Raw genomic sequence first — 17,530 nt, forward strand, 5'->3', positions numbered from 1 at the left:
AAAGAGGAGTCCGTAATTTGCTTTCTAATGATCATGATCTTTTCCTCAAAGAAGTTCATGAATGTATCACTGCTGAAGTGAAAGCCATCCTCTCTTGGGGAATGCTGCTTCCTAGTTAGCTTTGCGACAGTATCAAATATACATTTGGGATTGTTCTTATTTTCCTCAATTAAGTTGGAAAAATAGGATGATCGAGCAGCAGTGAGGGCTGCACCGTACTGTCTTCCCAAGCTAGTCGGAAGACTGGTGCAGAGCCATTTCCTTTCAAATTATCTGGGAGCTTTCTTCAGTGCGGTTTCTTCATTACGGTATTTTCTGTATACCAGGGAGCTAGTTTCTTATGACAAATGTTTTTAGTTTTTAGGGGTGCAACGGCATCTAGGGTATTACACAAGGTTAAATTGAGTTCCTCAGTTAGGTGGTTAACTGATTTTTGTCCTTTGACGTCCTTGGGTAGGCAGAGGGAGTCTGGAAGGGCATCTAGGAACCTTTGGGTTGTCTGAGAACTTATAGCACAACTTTTGATGCTCCTTGGTTGGGGTCTGAGCAGATTATTTGTTGCGATTGCAAACGTAATAAAATGTGTGCAAACTCACACATCACACACACCACAAGACCAGTCCCATCACATCACACACACATCACACAAACCGCAAGTCAAGTCCCATCACATCACACACACATCACACACCGCAAGACAAGTCCCATCACATCACACACACATCACACACACATTACACACACAGCAAGACAAGTCCCATCACATCACACACACCGCAAGACCAGTCCCATCACATCACACACACCGCAAGCAAGTCCCATCACATCACACACACATCACATACACCGTAAGACAAATCACATCACACACACCATCACACACACTGCAAGACAAGTCCCATCACATCACACACACCATCACACACTGTTTGTCCTCTTCACTACTCTATTCCCTTATGCTGTTGGCCCACAGGTCCTTTTCCTGGGCTGCCTGTAGCTTCTGCTCTGTATCTGCTTTGGGCACACTGGGGCTTTGTGACACACAATGTCACTGAGACAAGGAGGTCACCACCGCTCCCTCACCCTCTCCGTTTCTCTCTTTGATTTGGATTTTCTCTCTATCTTGTTTTCCCTCTCTATCTATACTACATCTCTGTTTCACTCTGTTTGCCTCCAACACCTGTCTTTCTCTGTTAGTTTTTGTTTCTACATTTGATTTGTTTTATGCCCTTCACTCTCTTTCACTCTGTGATTCTGACTATCTTTTGTTCCATCCCTTGTTCTTACTCCCTTTATGACCTTTTTCTAGTTATCTCTGTATCTGACCTTTTTCTAGTTATCTCTGTATCTGACCTCTCTCTAGTTCCCTCTGTATCTGACCTCTCTCTAGTTCCCTCTGTATCTGACCTCTCTCTAGTTCCCTCTGTATCTGACCTCTCTCTAGTTCCCTCTGTATCTGACCTTTTTCTAGTTATCTCTGTATCTGACCTCTCTCTAGTTCCCTCTGTATCTGACCTCTCTCTAGTTCCCTCTGTATCTGAACTCTAGTTCCCTCTGTATCTGATCTCTCTCTAGTTCCCTCTGTATCTGATCTCTCTCTAGTTCCCTCTGTATCTGAACTCTCTAGTTCCCTCTGTATCTGAACTCTAGTTCCCTCTGTATCTGAACTCTAGTTCCCTCTGTATCTGAACTCTAGTTCCCTCTGTATCTGATCTCTCTCTAGTTCCCTCTGTATCTGATCTCTCTCTAGTTCCCTCTGTATCTGAACTCTAGTTCCCTCTGTATCTGATCTCTCTCTAGTTCCCTCTGTGTCTGACCTCTCTCTAGTTCCCTCTGTATTTGACCTCTCTCTTGTTCCCTCTGTATCTGAACTATATCTAGTTCCCTCTGTCTTAATCTGTTGCTGGCATGCTCTCCTATCTCTCTCTCTCTCTCTCTCTTCTTCTTTCTCTCTCTCTCTCTCTCTCTCTCTCCTTCTTTCTCTCTCTCTCTCTCTCCTTCTTTCTCTCTCTCTCTCTCTCTCTCCTTCTTTCTCTCTCTCTCTCCTTCTTTCTCTCTCTCTCCTTCTTTCTCTCTCTCTCCTTCTTTCTCTCTCTCTCATCATTTCAATGGTCTTTATTGGCATGTTAACATTGCCAAAGCAAGTGAAATAGATTATAAACAAAAGTGAAATAAACAATTAATAATGAACAGTACACATTACACTCACAAAAGTTTCAAAAGAATAGAGACATGTTATATTATGGCTATGTACAGTATTTTACCAATGGCAAGATGGCGCCTGACGAATATGGTAGCCTCGCCTCAAACTCATACAAAACGTTATAGGCTTCTTTTTATAGTTTTTTTCCCAGTGTTTTTCTCTAATTGTCTTACTCAGTTTGTTTTTGTGCATTACTTCATACATCCGGGTAGAACTATTGGTATATGAATCTCTGTGTACTCACCTTCCACCCGACCTTCCCGAATTCTGTGGAACAATGGTCTAGCCTCTTCGGTGAGGCACCGTGTGGCCTGGGAGTCTTACCTGAGAGAAGGAAACGAAGTCGCCGACACTGAGCATGCTTTTTGCCAATGTTCAATCATTAGTGAATAAACTTGACAAACTCAGAGCAAGGATCTCCTTCCAGAGGGACATCAGATTCCGCAACGTACTCTGTTTTTCTGAGACTTGGCTTTCCTCCGACATCCAAACAGATGATATTCAACCAATGGGTTTTATAGTTCATCGAGTGGATAGGAAGCAGGCACTCTGGCAAGGACAACGGCGTAGGGCTTTGCTTTATGACCAATAGGTGGTGTGATGGGGGAAACTAACAGGAACTTGATTTATGCTCTTCTGACTTGGAATACTTGGTCATCAGATGTCACCCTTTTTTACCTTCCGACAGAGTTCTCCGAAATCTCCGAGATTTTCGCCACGGTTGTGTATGTAAATGAGAACTTGTTCACAACTTGCCTACCTGGTTAAATAAAGGTGAAAAAAATAAATATAAATAAATAAATAAATATCCTGCCCCAAGCTGACACCAAAAATGCTCTCATGGATCTTAATTGGATCTATCAACACATTGACTGTTCAACTTTTGGAAATTCTACCCATGAGCAATTCTACAGGCCTTTTTTTCAACATTGGTATAAGGCCCTCTCCCGTCATTCTGTTGGAAAATCAGACCACGAATATTTTGTTCCTCCTGCAAATAAAGAATCAAGAGGAACGTTCCGGTGCCAAAGATAGGGAATGTAACTGAACTGAATGACTAGGCTACCTGGGCGGCAGTTTGGACTAGTAACTGAAAGGTTGCAAGATCGAATCCCCAAGCTGACAAGGTTCTTCCCCTGAACCCACTGTTCCTTGGCCATCATTGAAAATAAGAATTTGTTCTTAACTGACTTGCCTAGTTAAATAAAGGTAAAATAAAATGATCGACCTGTAGCACTCACTTCCGTCATCATAAAGTGCTTTGAGAGGCTAGTCAAAGACCACATCACCTCCTCCCTCCCCGACACACTCGACCCTTTCCAATTTGCTCACCGCCCCGACAGATCCAGGGATGACACAATCGACACTGACCTACACACTGTCCTCACCCACCTGGACAAGAGGAATGCATATGAGAGGATGCTGTTCATCGCCTACAGCTCGTCCTTCAATACAATAGTGCCCTAAGCTCACCACAAAGCTCACAACCCTGGGACTGAACTCCTCCCTATGCAACTGGGTCCTGGACCTCCTGATGGGCCGTCCCCAGTTGGTGAAGGTAAGTGACATCACTTCCTCCACACTGGTCATCAACACGGGGGCACCACAAGGGTGCATCCTCAGCCCCCTCCTGTGCTCCCTGTATACCCACAACTGCGTGGCCTTACACAGGCCTTACACATAGGCCTGATTACCAACAACGACGAGACGGCCTACAAAGAGGGGGTTAGCACTCTGACGGCGTGGTGCCAAGTAAACAATCTATCCCTCAACGTCAGGAAACCAAAGGAGCTGAATGTGGACTTCAGGAGGATCCAGGCTGGGCACACCCCCATCCTCATCAACGGGCCACCATGGAGACGGTCAAAAAGTCCCCCCCCCCAATGGACATTTATTTACCCTGCCACCACCCCCCTCCCCATGGACATTTATTTACCCCGCCCCCCCCCCCCAATGGACATTTATTTACCCTGCCACCCCCCCCCCCCACCCCCCCAATGGACATTTATTTACCCCCCCCATGGACATTTATTTACCCCCCCCCCAAATGGACATTTATTTACCCTGCCACCCCCCATTGGACATTTATTTACCCTGCCACCCACCAATGGACATTTATTTACCCCCTCCCACCCCCCAATGGACATTTATTTACCCCGCCACCCACCAATGGACATTTATTTACCCTGCCACCTACCCCACCCCCCAATGGACATGTATTTACCCCCCCACCCCCCAATGGACATTTATTTACCCCCCCCCACCCACCAATGGACATTTATTTACCCCCCCCCACCCACCAATGGACATTTATTTACCCCCCCCACCCCCCCATGGACATGTATTTACCCTGCCACCCCCCCACCCCCCACCCCCCAATGGACATTTATTTACCCTGCCACCCACCAATGGACATTTATTTACCCCGCCACCCACCAATGGACATTTATTTACCCCGCCACCCACCAATGGACATTTATTTACCCTGCCCCCCCACCCCCCAATGGACATTTATTTACCCTGCCACCCACCAATGGACATTTATTTACCCCGCCCCACCCCCCAATGGACATTTATTTACCCCGCCACCCCCCAATGGACATTTATTTACCCTGCCACCCACCAATGGACATTTATTTACCCCCCCCCCATGGACATTTATTTACCCTGCCACCCCCCCACCCCCAATGGACATTTATTTACCCACCCCCCAATGGACATTTATTTACCCTGCCACCCCCCCACCCCCCAATGGACATTTATTTACCCCCCCCCCCCATGGACATTTATTTACCCTGCCACCCCCCCACCCCCCAATGGACATTTATTTACCCTGCCACCCCCCCACCCCCCAATGGACATTTATTTACCCCGCCACCCACCAATGGACATTTATTTACCCTGCCACCCGCCAATGGACATTTATTTACCCTGCCACCCCCCCACCCCCCAATGGACATTTATTTACCCCCCCACACCCCAATGGACATTTATTTGAATGTCATTGTACCATGCTATTACATCTCAGACCCTGTGCATGTGACTAATAATCTCTAATCTAATCTAAATAGTTGAAGTACAAAACAGAAAATAAATACATAGATAAAGATTAGTTTTGTTTGTGCTTCACTGGTTGCCCTTTGCTTGTGGCAACAGGTCACACATCTTGATGCTGTGATGACACACTGTGGTATTTGACCTAATAGATATAAAATGTGATTTGTTTTCAAATTCTTTGTGAGTCTCTCTTTCTCTGTCTCTCCCTCTTCAGCTCTCTCGGTCTCTCTCTTTCTCTGTCTCTCCCTCTTCAGCTCTCTCGGTCTCTCTCTTTCTCTGTCTCTCCCTCTTCAGCTCTCTCGGTCTCTCTCTTTCTCTGTCTCTCCCTCTTCAGCTCTCTCGGTCTCTCTCTTTCCCCCCTCTCTCTTTCTTCTACTCTCACTCTCTCCTTCCTATGCCAGCTCTGCCCTTGCTGCAGTCCGTGGGCCGCCACTTCCTCTTCCTGGCTGTCAACAGTGAGAGGTCATTTAGAGGGCAGCAGCTTAGGTGGAGGGCTAAGGCCAATAGTCCCTGTAGAGAGGGAACGGTCCCTGGCTTGTCAAAAGTAGTACACTATACAGGAAAAAGGGTGCCATTTGGGACGGAGACCCTGAAGTCCTGACTCGTATCTCATTGAAGCAATAGTAGAGTTGTTAGGAAGAGCACTGTGTCCCTGTGTCTCATTCGCAGTTCATTTATAATGTGATGAAGAGAAATGCGGTATGAATTAATGTTTGAATCAATGCAGTTTATGTGTGGGAGGAATTCCTAGTGTCAAACTCAAGGGGGTGCAAGAGATGGAATACGTCCTAAATGGCACTTTGTTCCCCATATAGTGCACTACCTTTGAACAGAACCCTATGGTCCGTGATCAAAAGTAGTGCACTATAAAGGGAATGTGATGTCATTTGGGACACAACTATGCTATCTTGGATTCTCCACTAGGCTGTGAAATGATGGAGGCCACATTCACTGCTCTACGTTGACCACACCAGTGAGATGCAGAGGTACTCACGAGAGGGAATATTCACAGCAACGGAAGTGATTGATTCCACAATGTGGTCTACGTTTGTTGCTTAACATAAAACTATCACAGCTGTTTTTCAAATCGGGTTCTTCTAGTACGTTCAGAGATCCAACCAACCACCTACTGCAAGTCTCAGGCAGAAATGATACAGATGTTTTTGTTATTACCAATGCATCTTGGAATATTGTTCCATTGTTTATGTTGGTGGACTCTGGCCCAAATCCTACTGTTATCACACTGTGTCAGTCCAGTCTCCAACAGACCAAGTATCCACCTATTGTAGAGCTGTAGAGATACCTGAGCTGACCCAGAGTAGCTCGCCAATCAAACAGAAAATGTGTGACACTAAGTGACCGTGACACACTTTATATAGATGACCGTAAGGCTGCATTATCTTTCGTAGCTCTTTGGCCTAGTTTCAAGCCAAGATCCCAGGCAGTCACTCTAAGTGTGTCACTTTCTGTGCATCTCTGCAATGTAATGTTCAAGAGCACAATTACGCAATGCTTCGCTAACTCAAACCAAAGACACACTCTCGTCTCCATCCTTGGACGGTGGACCCCCATGACTTGTAGTTGTGTATTTACATTGCTATCCCTGACCTATAACCGAGCTGGATTAGCTCTGCTTATGATGGCCATTGATGGTCAATTAGCTGTAGGTATCACACAATTACATGTGATAACGCAGTAGAAACCAGTAGGGACTTTCCAGGCAGCACTAAGTAGCCTCAGGACTCTATTCCATGATACATCACTACATATCAATATTTATGCAGACAGTAGCACATCAACATCCTGACCAAGATTCCAACAGATTTGTAGTGAATTCCCATGAATAAATAAAAACAGAACAGTCTCAACAGTCAAATATTGCAGGATGTCCACGGATATGCAGGAACAACACGCAGTATTTCAGTTCACAATTGTCCACATCTTATGCGCCTCATTTATAAACCAGTTGGGACTGGGAGCATAACAGAGTTAAAGCCATAGGCTCCATTCCCTTATCTGTCCAGAATCAGATCCAGTGAGATTTGCTGTTTCATTGGCATAAACATACCCGTTCTTCTTCCAAGGGAAATCCCAGAAGGCTTTGTATTGTAAACAGAGCAGGTAGACTCCTATTACAGTTAGACTACATGGCATACAGTAGTACTACAACCTGTTTGTGAGTTGGCAGTAGTTGATTAAGCAAAGCCCCTGCATAAACATACACTGAGTACACGAAACATTAAGAACACTGAGTTCACGAAACATTAAGGACACTGAGTTCACGAAACATTAGGGACACTGAGTTCACAAAACATTAAGGACACTGAGTTCACAAAGCACTTTCCATGACATAGACTGACCAGGTGAATCCAGGTGAAAGCTATTATCACTTCTAGATGTCACTTGTTAAATCCACTTCAATCAGTGTAGATGTAGAGGAGAAGACCGGTTGAAGAAGCCTTGAGACAATAGAGACATGGATTGTGTATGTGTGCCATTCAGAAAATGTCCATATGCGCATATTTCTCTGAAATGTTATGCACAGATTTGTTTACATTTATGTTAGTGAGCATTTTTCCTTTGCTAACATAATTCATCCACCTGACAGGTGTGGCATATCAAGAAGCTGATTAAACAGCATGATCATTACACAGGTGCACATTGTGCTGGGGACAATAAAAGGCCACTCTTAAATAGTGCTGGGCGAAATGGACAAAATATTATTTCACGGTATTGAATAAATATATATATATATATAAAAAATAAATAATAATAAAAGTTGTACATTTGCTTTATGAGTAGTGAGTGATCCCAGGGTGCTTTATGAGTAGTGAGTGATCCCAGGGGGCTTTATGAGTAGTGAGTGATCCCAGGGGGCTTTATGAGTAGTGAGTGATCCCAGGGTGCTTTATGAGTAGTGAGTGATCCCAGGGTGCTTTATGAGTAGTGAGTGATCCCAGGGGGCTTTATGAGTAGTGAGTGATCCCAGGGTGCTTTATGAGTAGTGAGTGATCCCAGGGGGCTTTATGAGTAGTGAGTGATCCCAGGGTGCTTTATGAGTAGTGAGTGATCCCAGGGTGCTTTATGAGTAGTGAGTGATCCCAGGGGGCTTTATGAGTAGTGAGTGATCCCAGGGTGCTTTATGAGTAGTGAGTGATCCCAGGGGGCTTTATGAGTAGTGAGTGATCCCAGGGTGCTTTATGAGTAGTGAGTGATCCCAGGGTAGTTTATGAGTAGTGAGTGATCCCAGGGTGCTTTATGAGTAGTGAGTGATCCCAGGGGGCTTTATGAGTAGTGAGTGATCCCAGGGTGCTTTATGAGTAGTGAGTGATCCCAGGGGGCTTTATGAGTAGTGAGTGATCCCAGGGTGCTTTATGAGTAGTGAGTGATCCCAGGGGGCTTTATGAGTAGTGAGTGATCCCAGGGGGCTTTATGAGTAGTGAGTGATCCCAGGGGGCTTTATGAGTAGTGAGTGATCCCAGGGGGCTTTATGAGTAGTGAGTGATCCCAGGGTGCTTTATGAGTAGTGAGTGATCCCAGGGTGCTTTATGAGTAGTTAGTGATCCCAGGGTGGCAACACACACTTTCTAAGTGATTTGAATGAGTCTTTCTCCATTCTGATTGTTTTATACTGTTTAATTCAACCTCAACCCAAAATGATTTTTAGACATCTTGACCTTATTTTTCACCAAATGTTGCAGTTGCGATTTGACTTGCGCTTTAGAGCAAAACACTTGGGAGAACTTTCAGAATCATGGAAATAGATTGTTTATTCTAATAGTTAGAATAGTCGGCACTTTGAATACAGTGTTGTTTGACATGACAACTAATGGAAATGCAAGGGAGGAGTTATTGTGACAGGGTAGGAACGAAAGTGTTGTGAAGTGTTCCCTAGGGGACACTATAATCTTTGGCTACAATGTAGTGATGGTCATTCCGGCTCTTTTCTGTGAGCCGGCTCATTTGGCTCCCAAACGGCTCTTTTTAAAAACATTTTTTTTTGTAGTTTTTCAAACAGTTTGCGATCGTTTGACTATGACTGGTGTTAAAACAATTCTAATTAAATTATTAAATTAAATCATACTCTACCTTAACCACAATGTATTGAAAAATGCATTGGTTTTATGAAAAATAATGCTATTAAACATTTGCATTTATTAAAGTATAACTTTTTTAATGTATAAAACAAAGTGCATATAAATGTAACAATTCAAAACTAATACAATCTGAACATAATACTAGAATATTGCACCACATCAAAGAAAAATAAATAACAATGTGCAAAACTGCAGCATCCCAGTGAAAACATTAAACTGGTCCCTCTTTTCTCTCTCTTCTTTATTGCCATGTTATTACCAGCAGCACACAGCAATGCTGACCAGATTTAGCTTTTATGAGAGATTTGCATTCAGAAATACAAGCTGCCTCACTTTCAAGGGGCTGATGCGGTTTCTTCTCTCAGTAATTATTTGTCCCGTTTTCGAGAAGACCCTCTCAGAGGGAACGGATGTGGCCACTATGCAGAGTCTCCCTGTCATGACTTTAGTAATCCGTGGGTAGACAGAGGCCTTGTTCTTCCATCAGCTCAGAGGATCTGCAGACCTCCAAATAGGATCGGACCTCCATTATGGCATCTGCTGAGGGATTCCTTCGTGCCGCATCCCCAGTTGCTCTCTCGTCAAACAGCAGATGTTTGTGGCACTACTGCTGGTGCTTCTGCTCCATCTGATCCCTCTACTTCCTGTTGCCCTGGTGCCTGAGCCAGGCTGTCCCTCCCTGCTGCTGAGGTTATTCCTTGAAGAGCCTGATCAATCGCTCTGGCATCATTGAAGGCTAACTTCTTAAACCTGGGGTCAAGTGCAGCAGTTTCTGATAGCACGTGATTATATTCCATTCTGTGGAACTTTCTGTCCATTGATGAGCATAGGGTGTCCATCAACTCTGTCACATGTCCTGTGGTTACATTTGCTTCTCTCTGGCGGCTGGCTGTGATTCGCTGCAGACCCTCACATAGGAGTATCATTTTATAGGCTGTCACATAGCTGAAAAGAGAGAACAGTAACTTATTAGTTCAGGTTCATGTCTCATCTACTGCTCATGTACAAATCTGTCGTTCTGCCCCTGAACAGGCAGTTAACCCACTGTTCCCAGGCCGTCATTGAAAATAAGAATGTGTTCTTAACTGACTTGCCTGGTTAAATAAAGGTAAAATAAAAATAAAAAATAAATATAATACTGGATTAAATAATGATGTAGTAATAACTGCTTACTGTACCTCTCTCCACTGATCTGGACTCTGCACACCTCCTCCACCACCTCCCATTCCTCTTGGGTCAGAGCATCAACAGGTGCAATGACATTGCCAGGGTAGAGATGATGGCATCCTTTGACTCAAGAAACCACTTCAACATATAAAATATTGAATTCCACCTTGTAGTGCAGTCTTGTTTAGACCTCAGCTCAGGCATCCCCATCTGGCATTGTGTAGACTTTAGTTTTTCAGTACCTACTTTGCTCCTGTGGAAGTATTCTACAGCTACTTTCACTTTGTCCACAGTGGGCTTCATCACCTTCAGAGCATCTCTTAAAATTAGGTTGATTGTGTGGGCAAGACATGGATGATGGGTCCATTTTAAAATGTTCATGGTTTTGGTTATGTTAGCTGCATTGTCGCTAACACAACAGACCACTTTTCCATTTACTTGCCATTCTCTGGCCACTCTGGCCTCTGCCAAGTTCTCTGAGGTGTGTCTGTCGATGAACTTAAAGCAGTCCAGTAGACAGATAGACATCGAAAAATCTTCAATGAAGTGACATGTAACCGACATGTAAGAAGTGGTTACCCTTGATGTCCAGCAGTCAGTGGTAAGGCAAACTGCAGTAACTTTTTGGACTCTTTCCCACACTGAAGCCTGTGTGCTCTCGTACAGTTGTGGAATAGGTGATTTGAAAGGGTTTTCCTGCTTGGTCTACATTGGATTTAGACCATTGCTCTAATTTCTAAAACCTCTGTCCTCCACGATCGAAAATGGCTGGAAGTCGGTGGCAATCATTTTAGCCAATGCAATATCAATTTGGCCTTGTTTTGCTACAGACATTGGCATAAACTGGTCCATAGAAGACTGCATTGTTGTGGGTCGCGGAGTAGGCCTACTTGACTGAGTGGATACATCTCCACGTGTGGAGGTTCTGGCTCCACCACTATCACTAGCAGGCCTGCTAGTTTCTCGAAGCTCTGCTACAGCTAGCTTCACAGTTGGGTGTACAGTTTGCATATGCCGGTGTAGGTTGTGCGTAGAATGAGATTTTGTTTTGGCAAATTCTACACTGTGCTCTAACATTGCCTACATGATTAAAATGCATTCAAATGCTGCTGTGCTTCCGACTCATTTTCCAGCTGTTGTTTCCACAGCTGTCCTTCCTCTCTCTCCTGGGCTGCTAAGTGTGTGACTGTGAGTGAGCCCTCCCTCATGCATCTTTGGTTCATTGGTTGACACTGCTTGTCTGATTGACAGGAACAACAGGTGAGGCTGTTAGTGTGAGCAGACAGTCAGAACAAATGTGTGCGCTTGATCATTTAGGCCTATATTATTTTATTTACCTTTCGTTCTTTGAATTAGTTAACTGTATTCATTTAAATCTTTTGATTATTCAAATCTGAATAATTTTATATTTTTATAAATAGATTTGGTTCTTCTGATATGCCAGCCGGCTCCCAACGTTCACCTACTTAGAGCCGACTTGTTTGTAAACGACCCATCACTACTACATTGAATGTTTCTCTTAGCTCTTTGATTTAGAAGATACTGTTACACAAACAACATGCTGATTCAGGTCTACACCATCACTGGTATTATCAGGCTGTACAGCTTGCTCTGACTCAATATATTTATTAGCTAGTTAGCGATTAGCATTAGCGGCTAACCAAATTTAGGCCCAACTTGCTAAGAAAAGACAAACTAGCTGTTTGCCGATGTAAGAAAGACAAACTAATAGTGTAATTATAGAACATTTATATTAAAACTTCTTAGGGATCAAATCCCGATAACGGGATCGATTTGACAACATCCGGTGAAATGGCAGAGCGCCAAATTCATATTAAATTATTAGAAATATTTAACTTTCATACAATCACAAGTGTAATACACCAAATTAAAGCTTTACTTCTTCTTAATCCAGCCACCGTGTCAGATTTCAAAAATACTTTACGGCAAACCATGCTGTTATCTGAGGACAGTACCCCATCAAACAAACACAGACAATCATATTTCATCCGCCAGGCGTGACACAAAACTCAGAAATAACGATATAATTCATGCCTTACCTTTGACAAGCTTCTTTTGTTGGCACTCCAATATGTCCCTTAAACATCACAAATGGTCCTTTTGTTCGATTAATTTCCGTCGATATATATCCAAAATGTCCATTTATTTGGCGCGTTTGATCCAGGAAAAAAACTGGTTCCAACTCGCGCAACATGACTACAAAATATCTAATAAGTTACCTGTAATCTTTGTCCAAACATTTCAAACAGATTTCCTAATACAACTTTAGGTATTTTTTACGTAAATAATTGATCAAATTTAAGACGGGATAAACTGCGTTCAATAACAGATAAAAACAAAGTGGAGCTTTCAGGTCGTGTGCCCCTAACAAACAGTACACTAGACTCGACCCTCATTCTGAACAGCCCTACATCTTCATTACACATAGGAAAAACATCAACCAATTTCTAAAGACTGTTGACATCCAGTGGAAGCGATAGGAACTGCAAGCAAGTGCCTCTCTTAGCCTAGAGAGGTTAAGAAGCAAAGTGAAAACAGCATCGTTGTAATCAACATTGTTGCATGTGCTGCATTGACCATGCAGACTGAAAGGAACTGTCTCGTGGTTGAGTAGCAATAAATGCGCTCCTTGAGTCACAGGAGGCAGAGCTAGGTCTGTGTGGAAAGCGGCATGGAGAGAGAGCGGAGAGAGATGACTCAAGTAGTAAAGTGAACTATAAAAATGTACGTTACACACGACATATCACATTTAACAAACCAAACATTCAAATACCGGTATAGAAGGTAAAGTAAAAACCCAAACCGGTCCGTGCATCAATACCGGTTTATTCTAAAATATCCTACTTTAAAATGTGCAATTTTGTCACACAACACTATGCCATAATTCAATTGGAATGCTAACTACAGGAATGTCCACCAGAGCTGTTGCCACATTGCTGAAAGTTAATTTCTCTAGCAACATCGTTTTAGAGAATTTGGTAGTGCGTCCAACCCGCCTCAGAACCACAGACCACGTGTAATCACGCCAGCCCAGGACCTCCACATCCGGCTTCTTCACCTGCTGGATCATCTGAGATCAGCCACCCATACAGCTGATGAAACTGTGGGTTTGCACAAATCGGAGAATTTCTGCACAAAATGTCAGAAACCGTCTCAGGGATGCTCGTCTGCGTGCTCATCGTCTTGACCTGACTGCAGTTCAACTTCGTAACTTCAGTGGTCAAATGCTCACCTTTGATGTCCACTGGCACGCTGGAGAAGTGTGCTCTTCTCGGATGAATCCCAGTGTCAACTGTACCGTGTATGGTGTTGTGTGGGCGAGCTGTTTGCTGATGGTCCATTGTCATGCCATTTATCCGCCGCCATCACCTGCATACTCACCAGACAGGTCCCCCATTGAGCACGTTTGGGATGCTCTGGATCAATGTGTACGACAGTGTGTACCAGTTCCTGCCAATATCCAGCAACTTCACACAGCCATTAAAGAGGAGTATTCCACAGGCCACAATCAACAGCCAATTATATGTGAAGGATCAAAATCAAATCAAATGTATTTATATAGCCTGTCGTACATCAGCTGATATCTCAAAGTGCTGTACAGAAACCCAGCCTAAAACCCCAAACAGCAAGCAATGCAGGTGTAGAAGCACGGTGGCTAGGAAAAACTCCCATGAAAGGCCAAAACCTAGGAAGAAACCTAAAGAGGAACCAGGCTATGAGGGGTGGCCAGTCCTCTTCTGGCTGTGCCGGGTGGAGATTATAACAGAACATGGCCAAGATGTTCAAATGTTCATAAATGACCAGCATGGTCAAATAATAGGTCTGGGACAGGTAGCACGTCCGGTGAACAGGTCAGGATTCCATAGCCGCAGGCAGAACATTTGACACTGGAGCAGCAGCACGGCCAGGTGGACTGGGGACAGCAAGGAGATGTGTTGTTCTGCATGAGGCAAATGGTGGTCACACCAGATACAGTCTGATCTTCTGATCCACACCCCTACCTTTTAAGATATCTGTGACCAACAGATGCATATCTGTATTCCCATTCATGGGAAATCCATAGATTAGGGCCTAATGAATATATTTCAACTGATTACTGTAACTCAGTAAAATCTTTGAGGTTGTTGCATGTTCCATTTATATTTTTGTTCAGTGTAGGTTCCAGGCTCACTGGTTTGTGTCAAGCACTGTAACGCTGCTGGGTTTTTCCACACTCAACAGTCTCCTGTGTCGATCAAGAATGGTCCACCACCAAAAGGAAATCCAGCCAACTTGACACAACACTGGGATTGGAGTCAACGTGGGCCAGCATCCCTGTGGAAAGTTTTCGACTCCTTGTAGAGTCCATTCCTCAACAAATTGAGGCTGTCCAGAGGGCAAAAGGGGGTTTAACTAGTAGGAAGGTGTTCCTAATGTTTGGTATAGTCAGTGTATATTAGGAACTTTGATTGGTACTGCTCCAATGTCTGGCCAGACCATACATCATATGCATATTAATTCATCTATACTGGGAAAGTTACGATGGGGGCACCGGAATTTCTTAATATTATTCACTGTGTTCTGTGTGTCCACTCGAATGGCAGTGGATTCGCTCTAATTGTGCACTCATTCATTATTTAGAGCTCCTCTGTTTTCTATTGTGAGTTTAGTGTAATAGATTGTCAATGACAAATGGAATCGCAATTGATCGAATTTCTCTGAGTAGAATGATATTTAGGAAGTAATTAATAATATTTTCATAATAGGTGTTCACTGATTTGGGGGTCAGTCAGAAAGTTAGACCTAAGTATGTGCTGTGTGTATGTGTGGTTGTTGCTTACGTGTTGCTAACCTAATGTTAGTTGGGTTGTGGTATTATAAGTATATGGGATATGTTCAAATGGCGAACCATTCGAAAACTCCGCAGGAGTCCGGATGACCTCCCGCTTTGCACTGTACGTGAGACAGTCTCTGATGTCAACTGTTTATTGTCACTAAAAGAAGCCATTTTCCCCATGAAATCAGTGTTATTAAGGAACTTCTGACCTGGAAAGTTGACACTGTATTTTCATTCTGTAATCCTGTTTGCATTGGGAATGTCCTGTTTTGGAGGTTAAATGCATGTTAAACAGAGCCTTCATGTGGACTACACATAATGCATCGGTAATATCAGTTTTGTAACTAGAAAGGCCTAAGTCTTTAAACTATTTTGTTATAGGTCTAAACACTGGGCTACACTTGACTATATTACTGTGTACTTTTCCATGATATGGTTTGATTGTTGTTCTTTCGTAACATCCATCGTTTCGATCATATTGTAGGCTAAATACTGTCCTTATCTATATTTGGCCACATATAAACCATATTATGAAGTTACCATATAGACCTAGTGCTCTTTAAACATATTAATGTTTAATGTATGATTGATAGGCTTTGGTCCCACTCTTTGCCAATTAGTCACCTGCCCTAAAATGGCCCCCCGGTGGCTTGGTGCACCCAGCGTGTTGTCGTTCTCTGTGACCATTAACCCTTTGTGTGTACTTTTACCTCTGCACTTGTGGAAGGTGAGGGTTACGTGGGAGTTGAGCTGGGGTGGGGGGCGAGCAACACAATATCTGTACGGTAAAATAATCTTGGGAAAATAGAAGATATAACTTTGACTTTTCCACCATAAGGCCCAGTCCTGTCACCACTGTAACACAACCTTGCGCAGCAACACCACCTGTCTGGGGAGCTGCACACTGTGAGTGGAGTGCTGAAAGATTTGTTTTTAGAAGAAATGCGCACAGATATGAAAGTTGGTCAAATGTACTCCAAAGTCTTCTAAAGTAAAACTTTGTCTTCGTGTTTCTTGGCTATTTACATTGTTTTGTTGACACGGTAGGTTGATTTTCAAAGTTTGAGTTTGCTTCCACTGCTAGCAAAGATACATCATTGGCCTCTACTAGTGAGATTGTCACAGGCACAAATGAGGATTAGAGAGGCCTCATTACCCCTTAAAGGTGCAGCTGAATTTGTTTTTCTCATCTGTGATATTTTGGTGAATAGACAAAGGTCACAGAATATTAAATTGAGTAATATATCAGATTACTTCTTACTAGTAATACATTTCTTGTTGTAGAAGCATTTCTAAGCGTGCTCATCTGTTTTTGTTGTAATTATGGCAAAAAAACTCTTTTGTTTGGTAAATAATCTGAGTGGCTGGTAGTTTCTGGCCAAAGATAGTTTCTGGCCCTGGTGGTGTTGATGAGTAGAAGTCTCATGCTGTGTCATGGTAGTAGAAATCTCATGCTGTTTCATGGGAGTAGAAGTCTCATGCTGTGTCATGGTAGTAGAAGTCTCATGCTGTGTCATGGGAGTAGAAGTCTCATGGTAGTAGAAGTCTCATGCTGTGTCATGGTTGTAAAAGTCTCGTGCTGTGTCATGGTAGTAGAAGTCTCATGCTGTGTCATGGTAGTAGAAATCTCATGCTGTGTCATGGTAGTAGAAGTCTCATGCTGTGTCATGGGAGTAGAAGTCTCATGCTGTGTCATGGTAGTAGAAGTCTCATGGTATTAGAAGTATCATGCTGTGTCATGGGAGTAGAAGTCTCATGCTGTGTCATGGTAGTAGAAGTCTCATGGTATTAGAAGTCTCATGCTGTGTCATGGGAGTAGAAGTCTCATGCTGTGTCATGGGAGTAGAAGTCTCATGCTGTGTCATGGGAGTAGAAGTCTCATGCTGTGTCATGGTAGTAGAAATCTCATGCTGTGTCATGGGAGTAGAAGTCTCATGCTGTGTCATGGGAGTAGAAGTCTCATGCTGTGTCATGGTAGTAGAAGTCTCATGCTGTGTCATGGGAGTAGAAGTCTCATGGTAGTAGAAGTCTCATGCTGTGTCATGGTAGTAGAAGTCTCATGCTGTATCATGGTAGTAGAAGTGTCATGGTAGTAGAAGTATAATGTTGTGTCATGGTAGTAGAAGTCTCATGCTGTATCATGGTAGTAAAAGTCTCATGCTGTGTCAT

At 43.4% G+C, this 17,530-nt stretch overlaps 1 protein-coding gene across 4 annotated transcripts in view; it reads left to right on the forward strand.

Moving 5' to 3' along the window:
• The window catches only part of LOC116374233 (vitamin D3 receptor B-like), a 100,321-nt gene that overhangs the window by 19,635 nt on the left and 63,156 nt on the right, over nucleotides 1-17,530 (forward strand). The window contains exon 1 of one of the 4 annotated variants that reach the window (XM_031825636.1): nucleotides 11,744-11,784. The exons of the other annotated variants lie outside the window; for them this stretch is intronic. The gene's annotated coding sequence lies outside the window, so the exon portion shown is untranslated. Of the gene's footprint in view, nucleotides 1-11,743; nucleotides 11,785-17,530 lie in introns of those variants that run through there. 4 annotated transcript variants of the gene reach the window in all.

The sequence above is a fragment of the Oncorhynchus kisutch genome, linkage group LG5 (assembly GCF_002021735.2).
Source record: "Oncorhynchus kisutch isolate 150728-3 linkage group LG5, Okis_V2, whole genome shotgun sequence".
NCBI lineage: Eukaryota > Metazoa > Chordata > Actinopteri > Salmoniformes > Salmonidae > Oncorhynchus > Oncorhynchus kisutch.